Below are 15,122 nucleotides of genomic sequence, written 5' to 3'. Positions count from 1 at the left end.
TATTTTACCTCCCGTGCAAAGTGAGGGCAGCCAGGGGCTGGCCTGCAGCGCTGCTGTGGTTATTTGGGGTTTTTTCTAAATGTGCTATGTGAAGAAATTAGCACAGCCCTTAACGTGAAAAAATCCTCAGTAAGTGTTGACAACTACCATCATCATCAGTATAATTATTACCTGTAAAAAAGAAGTTGTTAAGGTTTACCTGCACCTTAAAGAGTGGTTAGAAGGAGTAAAGAAAGATGATAGGTAACATGTCAACCACGTGGTGGCCACATAGTAAGGGCTCAATAAACGGGAGCAATTATTCTCCTGGAGAAACCAAGCCAGGTCCCTGTGGATTTCAAGGAATACCAACAAACTCGATGAGAACCGCTCTTCTGAGTAAGTTGGTATTTTAAAAATAACAGTAATACACTCTGGAGGGTAGGTGAGAAAATGGGCACTCCAGAAGTTTAAATAACTCACTCGAGGATATAAACTGACCTAGGATGGACCAATGTCTGCTTGCTGAGCACCAGCTACGGCCGGAAAGTATTCGCACTCTTAGGGATGCCCCGCTCCATCACCTTTACCTTCCAGCTCCCTGCTTCGGGGACGCTGAACTCAAGCTAACCTTGGCGCGAATGCAGGACATAACCAATCGCACACGCGGACACTGGGCCTGTGAGACTTCAGAGGTGGAGATAAGAATGATGAAAGCAGAACCCAGAGGAAGCTGAGAGTTGCATGAGAAATAGGAGCGGCAAGAAGGTCGTGTCAACACCACAGCAAAGCAAGCATCGGGCACCTCCTAGCAAATGCCAGGCAGACGCAGGTGCCTGTGGGCCCCAGGATGCGGTGCTGGGCACACCGCCCCTTCCGTCTGTCCTGGCCCCGACAGCACTCGCCTTGCTCGATGATGAAATCTGCTGATTCTAGCCAGCTGGGTGCTTATGGCCTCTGGGGTCTTGCTCTCTGTCTTTCCTCCCTAACTCTCCTTGGCCTCCTTGCCCTCAAATGCCCACCACACTCCCCCTCCTAGCAACTGTCCCGCCCACCTTCCCATCCCCCGGGCTGAAGTGCAAGACGACGTCCCTGAAGCCCCTGCTCCCACCTCTGAACAGTCACTGTGCTTGGCCCCATACGGAGATGTCCGCCAGGCCCAGCTGCCCTGATTCCAGCTGTGCCCCCTTTCCTGCACCCCTACATCCCGGCTTCCACCTCAAACACCTCAGAAGGAACGCAGACGTGAGAGAAAGGCACAAAGCTTGCAGAATCTGAGCGACAGGCACGCAGAAATTCTTTGTAATATTTCTGCAACTTTGTTGTAAGTCTGATTTATTTCAAAATAAAGAGTTAGGGCTGGGGATTTAGCTCAGTGGTTTCGCTGCCTGCTGCACAAGCACAAGGACCCGAGTTCGATCCCCGGTACCAAAAAAGAAAATTACATGGTAATAAAGAGACTTACTTGAGAGTTCTGGATACTGTGTGACACTACAAAATAAACAGTTAAAGGGAAGAGGCACTCATTTCCCTCTGTGAGCCTCCCCGGATAAGCTAGAGGCTCTTTGCTCTCCACCCACCGCGGAACACACCGTCTTCACCCAGCGCTGTGGGTGGCTGTGGTCTGCATCCCCCAGGGGTTCGCGTGTGGGAGCCCTGTCCTCAGTGTGGCTGTGTCACGAAGTTGTGGAGCCCTTAAGAGCCGGGGCCAGTGAAGGTCACTTCTGGGCTCTCCAGCCTGTCTGCTGTCAGGTGATCGGGTAAAGGGCCCGCACCAGAAGCCCAATCAGTGGGCTCCAACACCGAGAGCAACATAAAACATTTTTCTTTATAAACTACACGGCTCAGCAGGTATTTCCTGACTGCCACAGCAAAGCGACACACACTCAGCCTTTGCCTTACCACCTTAGCAAGAGGAGTACAGGTACATGGGTCTCGGAGAATGCACACCCACAGCCTGTCCTTCACCAGCTCTCAGTGCCAACGGGGTGGCGCACATTAATGAGGCCGGCAGCCTCCTGGACAGTCGACATCTACGGCACCCGCCGGTGCCCCTACGGGCCTTGCGTCACTGTGTGCACCTGCTTCCCTTGGAGCACGGGTCTCCTGGCATCAGCCCCAGGGCCAGCAGGCCTGCTGTAACACGCTCTTGAACCCGCCACTGCCCAGGACGAGGGCCTGGGGGAAGATGAGGCTCAGAACACTTTGTCAGTCAACACTCACCTGCACAGAATGCACTGATGCACAGGTCATACTGCTCTTGTTGGAAGAAAGGATGAGCTCACAAAATACCTTTTCTCAAGGAGAGATGGCAAAACATTCTTTGTCTGTATCTACTGCCATGGGTGGCACACAAGCCTGAAATGCCTTGGCCTCTAATGACGGCTCCTCCATCCCCAGGGCTGGAGACAGCGAGGTCTGTAACCCCTGGGGGCTCCCAGCCTGCTCATCTAGACCCCTCTGGGGCCGAGTATGGGCTGCAGCAGGCTGTGGTGTGGGTACCTGGGCGGCTGGGGAGAGGTCAGCAGCAGAGAGGGCACGCAGTTCCAACCACAGGAAACTCCACCTGACAAAGTGACCGCCTGAGAGGTGTGACTTTAAAAAACATGTGTATTTGGGCTCAAGAGTTTGCTGCTACATCACCGATTAATAATCAGTGCAGCAAAAGCCCCACAGATGTGTTCAGCTCTCCAAGGTCTAAACTGTATCCAAGCCCAGATGGTTCCCTTAAGACTAAGCCACAGCAAACACCTCCAAGAGCCCTGCCAGGGACACATCTAACACGCATGTGGCTGGAAACACAGCTGTCTCTAACACCGAATAAACCCTGATGTATTGGAACCTGCGAGAATGACATCTGCAATGATTACAGTTATCAGAGTCCACTGAAACTCCGCAGTCCTGCCAAAGGAAGTGAGGGTCAACTCACCACAAGTCCAGGACGCGTCCTATCCTGCCTCACTAAAGAATGAAGGATGCGTGCCTGCAGAAGTGTCTCTATGCTCGGTTCCAGCAAACTGTCCTTTCCGGTGCAGCTCTGTGGCACAACGCCGGGCTCATCCGCAGCCCGAAGCATCATGTTACAGAAAGAACCAAGGACACTGAGATGCGCACAAGTGAGAAGTCCGACACACCGCCATAGGCCGAGGGTGGGCGAGAGATGGCCACACGGGTGCTGTCTCTGCCCGGGGCAGGAGCTGTCACAAGTGTCCTTGTCCCCACTGACCCTGAGCAGGTCCCGACCGCAGCAGATTCTACAGGGAGTGTACACCGCCAACACAACTGCAGCCAGCCAACAAGAAGCCACAGGCAGAGCTTTTAAGAAGAGCTGAAACTGGGAGGGGGCAGACATTGCCACACTCTGACCCAAGGGCTTGGTTACCTGGTATCACCATAGGAATGCACTGAGACAAAGGAATGAGCAACGGACTCAGAGGGCGCGTGGCGTACAGGCTAGAGAAAGAGGGAAGGAACAGCTCACTCTCACATGCAGGAACACACCAGCCGGGCAGCAGGTGGGAAGTCCTCTCTCTCCTCTGGTTCCTGTGCTCATCTGAAGCAGCCTCACCTGGGTAATCTCATGCTAGGATCCAGCCCAAGTTTAACTGCTCTCCCACTTGACAGGAAAAGTATTTCCTGGATAGCAAGAATGATTTCTGTGTTGAACCGAGGCCTGCTGCGTGGAATAATGTAACTGTTTCAACTTTCTGCAGGACTACCAGGAGCTCATTAATAAGGCGAACCTGGCAAATGTAGCTGTATCCCCAAGAGTGCCCAGTAGGGAGGTAGACAGACTCTCGCTTAACAAAACTGGGGCCCTACTGCACCCCAACGCCACACTCCATCCTCATTCCACACAAGTCCCCAACTTCCTGCGGACATCAAATTGCACATATCACGGGCTTGTCCCTGCCCCCCAGCCTGATTAAAATCCCAGAGTACTTGGATGAAGAAATCGCTCTGGCCATCATGTTCAGTTCTGGTTTGGCAGAACTGCGCCCCTCTTGTCACCTGTGTGGCCAGCAAGATTAAACTGTTCCAGGTGCTAAGGCTGCACCACCTTCTACTCCACGGCGCCATCGGCCTCCACAAAGCCATGGCCGGTGCCGGTCCCTCTGACGAGAGACGCAAGGAGGAGAAAAGAGGACAGGAGCACAGCCAGGAGGGACCGGGGCAGGGAAGCTGTCCAGTCCTGAGAGCAGCAGGGCACGCACTTTCCCTGCAAGCAACCTGCGATTTTTATAAGACGTGTGCAGGGTCTGCACTGGACCTCAAGAAAACCCATCCAGGTTCTGCTGCTGTTTTCCTGATCAGAGCTCAAGCATCCAAATCTTAATGAATCTGAAATTCACAATGCTTCCAAATCCCAGACTTTTTAAGCTTCATACAGCTCAATTTCAGATTTCCAGGTTAGGGACATTCAACCAGTTAAGTGAAGGCAAATTTTCCAACATCCAAAAATGTCCAAAATCTAAAAATGCTTCTGGTCCCAGGCCTTTCAGTTAAGGGATGCTCAGCCCATACTGATGTAAGATCTGAATTCAAGTGGGGTAAAAAGAGGCTTTAATAAATGCCCGCTGGGTGCTTGGTGTCTGTGTACAGCCCCATCCAGAAAGCCCGGCGCATTCTCAGACTCACATCCCTGCTGAGGCCCAGGACACCTCTTAGTGACATCAAGAACTACACAACTAACCACCAAAGCAGACCTTCATTGGCTTACATCCTTAAAAAACCACTCAGATTTGAAATACAATAGAGAAGACAACTTTTGGACAGCTCTGCTTCCAGAACTGGGGATGGAACAAAGAAAATATTCTGATTTCAAAACAACCAACAATCCATCCTCACTGACGGTAGTAGGAGCCGTCTTTCCAAGCCCAGCATGAAAAAGAACCAGCTGGTTGGTAGGGAACAGATAATAATCAGTTCCCAGAGGGCTTCGTGGTCCCAAATCCCAACGCAATACATGGAAGGAAAAGCTATCAGTGACCGCGCATCTGAACACCACCCCACCTCGCCATCTGCCATCCCTTCCTGCGCATTCAAGATTAACAAGACAGACAGAGTCAGTGCCGAGTCTGCTTTCTAAACTCACGCACAACTGTGGGCTAAGGGCTGGCTTCTAATCAGACCTGAGTTGTACCTTAAACAGTAGCCCAAAAATAAAACGGAAACTTTTGTGCTTTGGGGTTTTTTCTCCATTTTCTAAAATCAATTTTCTTAACTGTTTCATAAAATGTATGGGCCAAGTAGGAATCAACAGGGCTTTTGAAACTACCACTTTTTCTAGGTATAAGAGCTGTGGATGTGATTTCCAGGCGCTGGGTTTCTCTCCACCCCTGTAAGCAGAGTACATTTTCTCCCCCCTCATTACACAGGCAGAGTGAAGGGGGTGCTGTAGGGAGAACCTAACTGGAATCAGGAGGAGGAGATTCACGGGCAGGGCCCTGCTTAGTGGTAGAGTGTGCGGCTAGCATGTGCAAGGCCACAGGTTCAATACCTGGCACCATTACCAAAAGAAGGGGGAGGGGAGGGGAGAGGAAGAACTCTTGATGGGGGAGGGAGACCCGCAGAACTTGACCCGGGTGACCTGCAGCGAGCTTGCGCCTCTGCCCTTCGGAAGGCCTCTGTGGACATCACACGGGCTGGCTGTCACTTCTACTCAACCACTCGCTTTCTTCCAGGGAAGCGTCTGAGGGCATCAGCCATCCCACATCGGCCTATGTGACCCTGTCACCCGCAAGCCTCCTCCCAGAACAGCACTTTTTTCATGAGGTGATAGGAGAAAGAAAAGGCTTCTCAGCCCATTCCTTCATTCACCAGTACTCATTAGATGACAGAGCGGGCATCTTCCACTTTTGCAGGCAGAAACACACAGGCCCAAAAATATGACAGAGGTGTGAAGAGATGGGGATACACGGGAAGGATGTCCTTGCCCTACAGCTGGGTGATGGCAACATTAGGAAAGGAAAGCAGGGCACGGGGGACAAAAGGAAGAGCAGGAGACGGTGACTGTCACATAAGCTGATCCTTTCTCCCTGGCCCTTCACTCCTCATCAGTGGCCCACAGGAGAAGGCGTGGAGAGACATCCAAATCACAGCCACGTCTTGGGACGGCTGCAGATCCCAGATGTCAGATAGCCACACTCCCATATGGTCCTCAGGGAAAGGCCCTGTCGACCATCTGGCCTGTGACTACGTGTCTTTTTGACAGAGAAAATGTTTCAATACAAGCAAACGTGCACGCTCAGGCGGCTGCTCTGCCTGCGTGCAGGCAAACTGTGCAAACAGATTTCTCCTGTTTTGCTGAATTTGCCAGCCTGCTATAAACAGGCCTCCTCCTCGTCTTTTCTTAATTGTTTATAAATAGTACCAACACCCAAAAATGCAAATCAAAGCAAACTGTGCCCTCCAGCTGCCACTGTGATGACAGCAGATGACAACTGGCCCAATCGGGCAGGGGAGCGCCAGGGCTGCCAGGAGCATCCAGGGCTGCCTTGGTTCCTTGTGACGCCAGAGAAGCAGTGAAGGCACCAGCTCAGCACGGGACACATCCTTTGTTCTTAAGGTCAGTCCACATAGTTCTCCCGCCCATCACATGGCATACGATCCCCCAACGCCAGCCACAGAGGGTGCTTCCACGTCTGCTTGACAGAGCTGAGAATGAGGGGCAGAGAATCCAGGACACGGCCCAGATTACAGGCTGATGAGCGCCCAACCCACAGGCGGAGCCCAGGCCAGCTTCTCCATCACAGCATCCGGAAGGAATTCGAGTTTCTTCCAGAAGCGCGAGGAAGCCCGGGGAGCCTCCAGTGCATTAAGTCATGACGACCGAGCAGCATTCCTTCCCTTGAAAATGCTGAAATGATAACCACACTGAGTGTGCGCTTAAGACACCAGGTGGAGATTCATCTCCCTCAACTCTCATCGCTCTGTAAAATCAGTACCATAGTATCCCCTCCTTACAGAGGAGGAAACTGAGCCACAGAAAGGGAGTTGCCCGTAGTCACAGGTTATACTGTGTTGTTTTCAAATTCTCAAAAGTAAATGCTGCCTTAATTACAGATGTCCAACACACTTAGAAGTCACTAAGACTCATGAAATAATAAAATAGTAAAAAGAAGAATTCAAAATCACACAGAACAGGGAGACAGCCCTTCACCTTCGTGTCCGTGGCTCAGCCCCGTCCACGCCAGGGCGCCTTCAGCGCTGTGTCCCTCAGAGCGGGGCAGGGGCAGCCTCGTTCTTCGGCTTGCTGTTTTCACTGAACTTGAGTACTGGGTGTTGTACCCCAGGATTTGAGGACTTTGGCTACTACACGTCCGGGTCCACCAGCTCCTCCCTGCCCCAGCACACACAGAGCCAAAGGTGGCTTATGGCACAAGCACTGCTTCCAGCCCCAGCTCCCGGCCAGGCCTTGCCTCCTTGGGCAATGCACACACTGCACAGGCGTGGACATGGACCTCACCGCAGCCAGACATACAGTGTGCCATCCGCTCCCGCGCAAGGAGGGCCTGGCAGCCTGTGCCACCCTCCCACGGGGGCCGCCACCCTGACCCTGAGCCAGGCGAGGCGAGTGGAAGAGGCCCGGCCCTGCAAGCCGGGGAGGGGCACAGAGCAAAACGAGGCCCCGCCAGGCCCTGCTGTAGCCCCCTCAGCGCGCCTCCTCCTGCGCCCAGCCAGGGTCTCCCCCAGGGCCCTGCGGCACTTTCCCTGCTCCCCCCTCCACCCGACTGCCACTGCTACTTTCACGTGAGATCAGCACCTTAATGAAGGCTTTCCTGCCATGAGGCTCTGTACATTTCCTCAGAAACACACGAAGACCTCCAAACCCAGTGCAGACATTTATAACATTACAGCAAAAAGTAAGGTCCAGGAGGCCTCCGACACCTCTCCCTCCACAGAAGCAACCGCCCCCACCCCCAAGGGGCTGACAGCCGCTGCAGTGACCTATGGGAGGCGTGACGTTCCTCCTCACCACCACGGGCCCCTCTGAAGGCCCCTCCACAGGCACAGGGCTGCAGAAGTCTCTGGCAGGCACAGTGGAAACTATACCCGCTGAGATCGACAGCCCAGCCCATAATAATCATAAAATATCTGAGAAAAAGGTGAAAACAAAATCCCATTATTCTCACCTTAAAGAACAAGAACAGCCAAGTCACAGGGCAACATCATTTAACTTCACTAATGTTCAAAAATGCAAATGAAAAAGTAAAATCATTTATTATCCAACAAACTGACAAATAAAATAATGATGGGAGTTATGGCTTCTGTCTAGATGTTGCCCCAAAGCCTTATATGCCATCTTGGTGGGGCTTTTTGGAGGTGGCTGGATCTGGATTTTGGTGTGTGCTGCTGGGACCAAGGATGTGATACTAGGATTAAGGGTGCCCCACCCTGGGGGTGAGTGCTACACGCCCTATGGGCAAGTACCCTGGAGGGAATATAAAGGGACAGAAAGAAGGCTGCTGCCATCACTTGCTGCTGCTGTTTGCTTTGCTGCTTCTCTGCTTTGCTGCCTCCTGTCTGCCCTGCCATGGACTGTTTCTCCTCTGCCATGCCACCCTGCCATGGAGCCAGCTGGCTATGGACTGAAACCTCTACAAACTGTGAGCCAAAGTAAATCTTTCCTCCTTTAACTTTGGGTGTTGGATATTTTGTCTTAGTAACGAGAAAAGAAACTAAGACAATGGGTGTGGACTCAGAGAGATGAGAACACATGTATGTGGGTCATGAAGAACATGCAGGCTGCCTCTCAGAGGAATATCCTGCCTATGCAACCATCCCTCCTTCTCCCACTCCTCAGGAAAGAGTTGATACCCAAAGAGTTTCACACACAAGGACTGTCAGCACCTTGCATGACAATACAGATTCTGAGCTCACGCACACTCCATCGTGATAAAATGACCACTTATGTTTGCTAAATAAAAGAGATCTCAACCAAAAAAATAAATAAATAAAAAGTAAAAGAGATCTCAGAAGCATATGATATAATAACCATCTCATTACAATGCAGACAGACCTGGGGGTGTGCCTCAACGCTTGAGTGCTTGCCTGGTGTGTATGAGGCTCTAGGTTCAACCATCAGCACTGCAAAAACAAACTACACATCTGCACACACAGGCACACACACACCCTGCATGTTTATTTATGCTTAGAAAAAGAATAGGCCTTTGTCGGGGGTCCACAGACCACCCCAACACACACACACACACACACACACACACACACCAGGGCTCGGAGGACGCTCAGGACTCAGCCCAGAGGCGCACACTGGGCTGAGACTGATCACAGCAAGGGGACTCAATCAGCACAGGAGAAAGTGCATGGGCGGAGTCCCGGGGAGCACCAGGGTCCCCTCGTGGGGCTCACTCAGGACACACATACCCACAGCGGGGAGCTGTGACAAAGCATGGAGCCTAGTGGGGACTCCGGGTCCAGGGTTTTCACCCAGGCTGTGCCCTCAGCACCCTCTGCCCCTCAGGGTCAGCGTAAGCTGCACTGTCTACACGGCCTGCCCAGGCCCAGGGAGCCCCTCCTGTCAGTTAAGAGGTGGGCACCTCCCGGCCTGAGTTCCTAGACCCACCCCACACACGAGCCTCCTGGATAGGTCTGAGCCCCCCAAGAACTCAGCTGCACAAGACCAGAGCATACAGGAGTCGAGTCTGCTGGCAGGACCGACCCTCCCCTGTATCTTCCCACAGCAAACACGTCCCTCACCGTCTGGGGGATGTGACACCCTTAAACTCTTCTATTGCACTTGCTTTCACTATAGGAGACGGATTTTCAGCTTTTACAGGAGGAGAACATAGATATTCTGATATGCAGATATCTGATATGATTGTAAGGGAAAGACATAGGGCTGGAGAAGGCAGCGGACAGGAAGTATTGGCAAAAGGGCCGAAAGGAGCCAGGTGTGAATGGAGGAGAAAGCACAGAGATGAAACCCTGATCAGTGTCACAGGGACATCCAAGTCTGTCCCTCCATCACACAAGCTCCACAGCGAGAACTTCCAGAAGCAGAGTTCTGTTCTCAGGACCCATGGTGGATGTTACATCAGTCCAATAATTCAACCTGTGTTTACACAGGCCTGCTGAATCTGAGCATCAAAACCCTTCCTAACCTGTGCTTCTTTCTGAGGACCCCCACCCAAGAACAGGATCTGAATGTTTCAAAAGAAAGCACTCACAATGTATGGAGCCAGAGTATGGAAATCAGAGTTGGATCCACACACTTGCGGTGTGCTCAGGGACGGCGTCCTTGTCTTTACGGGGAGGGGAACACTGCCTGCCTCCCAGCTAGGAGGGTCAAATGCAAAACTGGATGCGCAAGAATCCATCTGGTGACAATGATGAGATCCATACTGCACAGAGGCCACCATGTGCTGTTCGACACTGGGCCCTGGAGACACGGTGGAGAGCAACATGGGCCCAGTCCCGGGGCTGTGGAGGCTCGCTGCAAGTAGGATGGTAAGACAGCAGGTGGGCAAGAGACAGTGCCCGAGAGAGGCTGAGAACAGCTCTGAGCGTGTGGGCTCTGGGGGCCCTGGGTGGACAACAAGCAGCATTTCCAAATGGCCAGAAGAGAGGGTTTAATGTTCCCAACACCAAGAAATAAGTATCTGCATGACAAATATGCCAGGTACGCCAATCTGATCATGACACTATTTTTTTTAATGTTTTGTTTTGTTTTGTCTGAGACAGGATCGTGCTACATAGTTCAGGCTGGTCTTAAACTCTTGATTCTCCTGCCTCAGCCTCCCAAGCACTGAGATTATAGATGTGTGACACCACTCCCAGCTACACAGTGTACTCGTGTATTAAAATGTCACAAGTTTTTGTCCCCAGGTGCGGTGGTGCAGGCCTATGATCCCAGCACTTGGGAGGCTGGGGCAGGAGGATTCCCAAGAGTTACAGGCCAGGCTGGTCTACAGAGTGAGTTCAGGGCCAGCCTGAATTACAAAGGGGAACCCTGCCTCAAAAACAAAACAAAACTCACAAGGTCCCGAGTTCAATCCCTGGTACAAAATAAAAAACAAAATAAAATGTCATAAGGTTTTAAAATTTTTAATTTTTACCAGTCCTTGTTTGCAGTGCATAAAGATCACACTCACTGGGGGACTGGTCCGTGTACAGGGCACATCTCAATTCTTTTTCTCCCCTTCTCTCCCCACTTTTAAAACTTTTTTAACAGCATTGGATTCATTTATTTGTTTTGTAAGTCCTTATCACGTTAATAATCATAAACTCAGATTAACAGTCTGACAGGCCAAAAAACACATACAGCTTGTAAGACAGTTAAATCAAGGTACCCTCTTAGATGGAATGTCACACTTCACAACCCCATAGACATGCACAGCTATTATGTGTCAAATAACAACTTACTTTTTGAAAAAAAAGATTCCTGTGACCTCGGGCAAGGTGCTTAACTCTTCTATGCCTCAGTTTCCTTATCTGAGAAACGAGGATAACAGTAGTTAAATCCTCCAGCACAAACTGGGAATTCAACAGGTCAGGCGCAGTTTCATGGCATACATACAGCTGATTAACAGTGACAGGAACACAAGCAGGGCCGGGGATGTGGCGAGGGACGGAGCACCTGCCTGGCATGCACAAGACCCTGGGACCCGTCCCCAGTGCCGGAAAAGGAAAAAAAGTGGGTCTGAAATTTCCCAAAACGTAAAAGTTAAAAGCACTTCACATGCTGTCTCACGGCCTGTGGTGAGAGAGAAAAGAAAGGACACTCGGTGGCAGAGCCCAGGGTACAGAGCAGGCAGGGGCCAGGCTGAACCATGGCTGTCACACGGCAGTGTCCTCCAAGTCACCTGCACGCCCCCACCTCCTGGAAGCTGCAGCAATGCCGGCTTCCAGGCCTAACAGCAGCCAGGAACCCATACAGACCTCTCCTCTCTCCTTGGGCTGCGAGGGAGCAAAGCCGGGGTGCAGGCCGGGGCTGTCGGCTGCTGGCAGGTAATCTCGGAGATTGTCCCATAAAATCAGTGTCACACTTCTCAAAAAGGAAGTGTGACTTTTATAGCAAAATCTATTCCATTTGGGAGCAGGTCTAATAAAGCCGCAGAAGGAGGGTACAGTCACACAGAGACAAATTAAATTCATGTGTCCCCCACAGAAGGCCCAAGCCCTCTCAGCACACAGCTGCTTTTCTGGGCTGAAATGTAACTCCAGTGGAGAAACAGGTTTCATAAAGAGATTCCTTTTCAAATGTCTTAAATAAAAATTTGATTAATTCGGTTGTCGCTTTCCAGGGTGAATGCTGTTGGTGGCCTCGTGGGGCAATGTGCATCGATGACAGGCCTATCGTGCCCCAGACACCAGCCAGGCTCTGCAGCAGCCACACAGGTGACCATGGCAGGGTCCCGGTCAGCAGCTCACGCTGGGAAGGGACAGCTACAGATGCAGCTCCCAGACAGTGAGATCGCCACTGACCCCACTGACAGCTCTGACCCCTTCAGAAGGCCGTGCACGAGGAGGAAGGAGGCAGGACAGGGCTGCACAGGGGACTGAGCCTTACAGGAAGGGACAGCAGGGACAGCCTGCAGCAAGCAAGAGCCCAAGAGCCAGGGCATCCAGCGGCTAAGCCCCTCCAGGATGCAGTTAGGCTGAGCTTCTAGGAGCCACAGGAAAATCAACCAGAAAACAGAAGCTAGGAAGAAAACCGCCCTGCCAGTCGCAGAAGGGGTAAGATGAGGTCATGGATTTTAAAATTCCTTGTCAATTATGTGCAAAATACAAATGCAAGAAACCATGATTAGCATTCGTGACAACCTAAGACCAGAGCGCTGCCCCACCTCCCAGCAAGAGGAGCCCCACGGGCAGCCGGAGCATTTGGGCAACCCCAGAATGGGCACAGGGTGCCTCACTCGGCTCCTGGGCTCTCTCTGTGTCCCTCCCTTGGAGCCTCAGTTGGTCCTCGGAGAGAGAAAGCACATGACACGGAGTACAGCATCTTCTCAGGCTGGCGTGAAGGCACCCAGAGCTAAGTCACAGAGCCATGCGAGAGGCTTCTGGCACTGCTCAGGGTCAGACCCCGTGCACTCCCGCAGCACAGGCAGACGAGGGCACGCGTCACGCGATGACACTGAACTCCCCATGCTTAACCCCGATCACATACACCACGAGGCTCAGACAGCACGCAGACCTCTCCTGTGTGCTGTTGGGTTGTCATCTCCGAACATGTGCCAGACACTGCTAAACGCTGGGAACCCAGGAGTGACCGGGTCAGCAGTCCTTGCTCAACAAGAAGCCATAACCTAGAGGAAGAGATGAAGAAAGAAGCGCGAGCAGAGGGAGGACAGAGCCGGGACAAGAGCACAGCTGCCAGGGGAGGCCACGTGCCCCACGGGGCTGGGCGATGCCACAGGCCAGGCACAGAGGGCTTCCTGCAGCGGCCCTCCCCGGCCACCCAGGAAGCTGCCAGAGGAAGCGGCTCCCTCAGTCAGAGCCAGAAGGCGCCCTGCAGGACGAGCAAAGCCCCAGGGCTCCCCGTCCCCGCAGGGAGATGAAACCCAGCCCGTAGTGAGGAAGGTCCAATTCCGAAAACCCTTGGCTACACTCATTTGAAGTTGAAGGTTTTCAAGAGGTCAACATTTAGGTGGTAAACTCACCCTTCCGGTTAAAATCAAAGAAATCCTTGGTTCAAGGGCCAAGGATACATTCATTACCTTTGAGCAACTTACTAGTTCTGAAAGCTTACATTGAAAACAACGACAATGGTGGTGGTGACGAAGCAACGGCAAGTTTACTGAGCACCTTCCAGGCGCTAGGCCTCAAGCTACGTGCTTCTCGAGACCTCAGGACAACCCCGGGGAAAGGCAACAGTCTCCGGTTGGCCCATTTTAGGACGAAATCAGGTGCAGGCCAGCTTTAAAACACAGCTACCGAGCAAAATGCTGGGACCTGGCTCCACACTGCTTGCTAGGAAGCAGTGCCTGTGAGCTGCCACGCACAGCGCAACACAGTGTGACCAACGGTGCGGCCACAAACACCTGGAGACGCCTCACACAAGATCCCCGTGGCAAGAACCAGACTGCTATGGCTCTGCCCACTGTCAAGTCGCCGCCCAAGAAGAGGGCAGAGCAGGAAGAGAACAGAATAAACTGACAACTGAAGCATCTCCTTCATGGCAGAGGTGGCAGGATGCGGCATCTTCACCTCTCCGTATTTGTCCAGGTGACATCCCTTCCACCACCCCAAGGCACCCACAGCTCTTCCCCAGTGAAGGCCCGGGCACTGCTTTTGCTGGGCGTCCAGTTCCCGGAGGCCAGAGGTTCTCAGCCTTCGAGGTGAAGCACAGCCCCGGCTCCGTTCCTGCAGGCTCGGGTCAGCCGTCTGAGCTGCAGCTTTTCCAGTGGGCTGCAGACCTGTCCCAGGTGCTCGAGCCCTGCAGCTCAGCGCCACAAATCCGCCTGGGGTCTGCGTGTCAAAAGTGAGGCTGAGTCCTTTGGCCCCACAAGGGTTCAGAGGGCTCTGTGCTCGTAGGATAAAGACAACCAACATCAGGAACTTGCTCTGGTCCAAACCAAATAAACCCCCAGGTAAAGAAATATTCTGGTGTGGGCTTCCAGACAAACAACTTCCTGTAGTTCCCGGGCAGGGCTGACTGAGCCAGGAGGATTCTGAATGAGAGAAAAATGCGAGTCTGACTGTTCAGCATACACAGAGCACACCCCACCCCAATTCCAAAACACACCTCACACTACAGCTTTCCATCTTACAAGAGCAGAAACGAGGGACAGCAGCAGAGCAGGCAGCAGGAGCGCCAGCCACAGGCTGGGAATGTGGCCCTGGCTGCCCCGCCCCGCTGCCTCCAGTGAGATAGATAAGTAAGGTAGAGCACACAAGCCTCCGTGCCCCTCAGAGATCAAGAGTACAACGTACAGAGGAGCTCATGATCCCCCTGCCTCAGCCTTTTAAACAGCTGAGATCACAGGTGGGTGCCGCCCTGCCTGGCTGCTTCCTCACCCCTCACTGTTTTTTTTTTTTGTTTTTTTTTTTTTGCAAGACTGGAGATTGAACCCAGGGTCTTTGCATTGAGCTACATCCCCAGCCCTTTTTACACTTTTTATTTTGAGACAGGGTCTCGCTAAGTTGCCCAGGCTGGGCACTAACTAGGGAATCCTCCT

The 15,122-nt window shown here is 52.5% G+C and overlaps 1 protein-coding gene across 4 annotated transcripts in view; it reads right to left on the bottom strand.

Annotated features, from left to right (window-relative positions):
- Positions 1–15,122, bottom strand: part of Afap1 (actin filament associated protein 1) — a 111,176-nt gene that overhangs the window by 78,397 nt on the left and 17,657 nt on the right. The window lies entirely within an intron of this gene.

The sequence above is a fragment of the Heterocephalus glaber genome, unplaced genomic scaffold (assembly GCF_053883595.1).
Source record: "Heterocephalus glaber isolate CG9 unplaced genomic scaffold, H.glaber_assembly_v1.0 deba00001509, whole genome shotgun sequence".
NCBI classification, from domain to species: Eukaryota; Metazoa; Chordata; class Mammalia; order Rodentia; family Bathyergidae; genus Heterocephalus; species Heterocephalus glaber.
The sequence above is the reverse complement of the archived record's forward strand: the minus strand, read 5'-3'. Positions and strand labels throughout refer to the sequence as shown.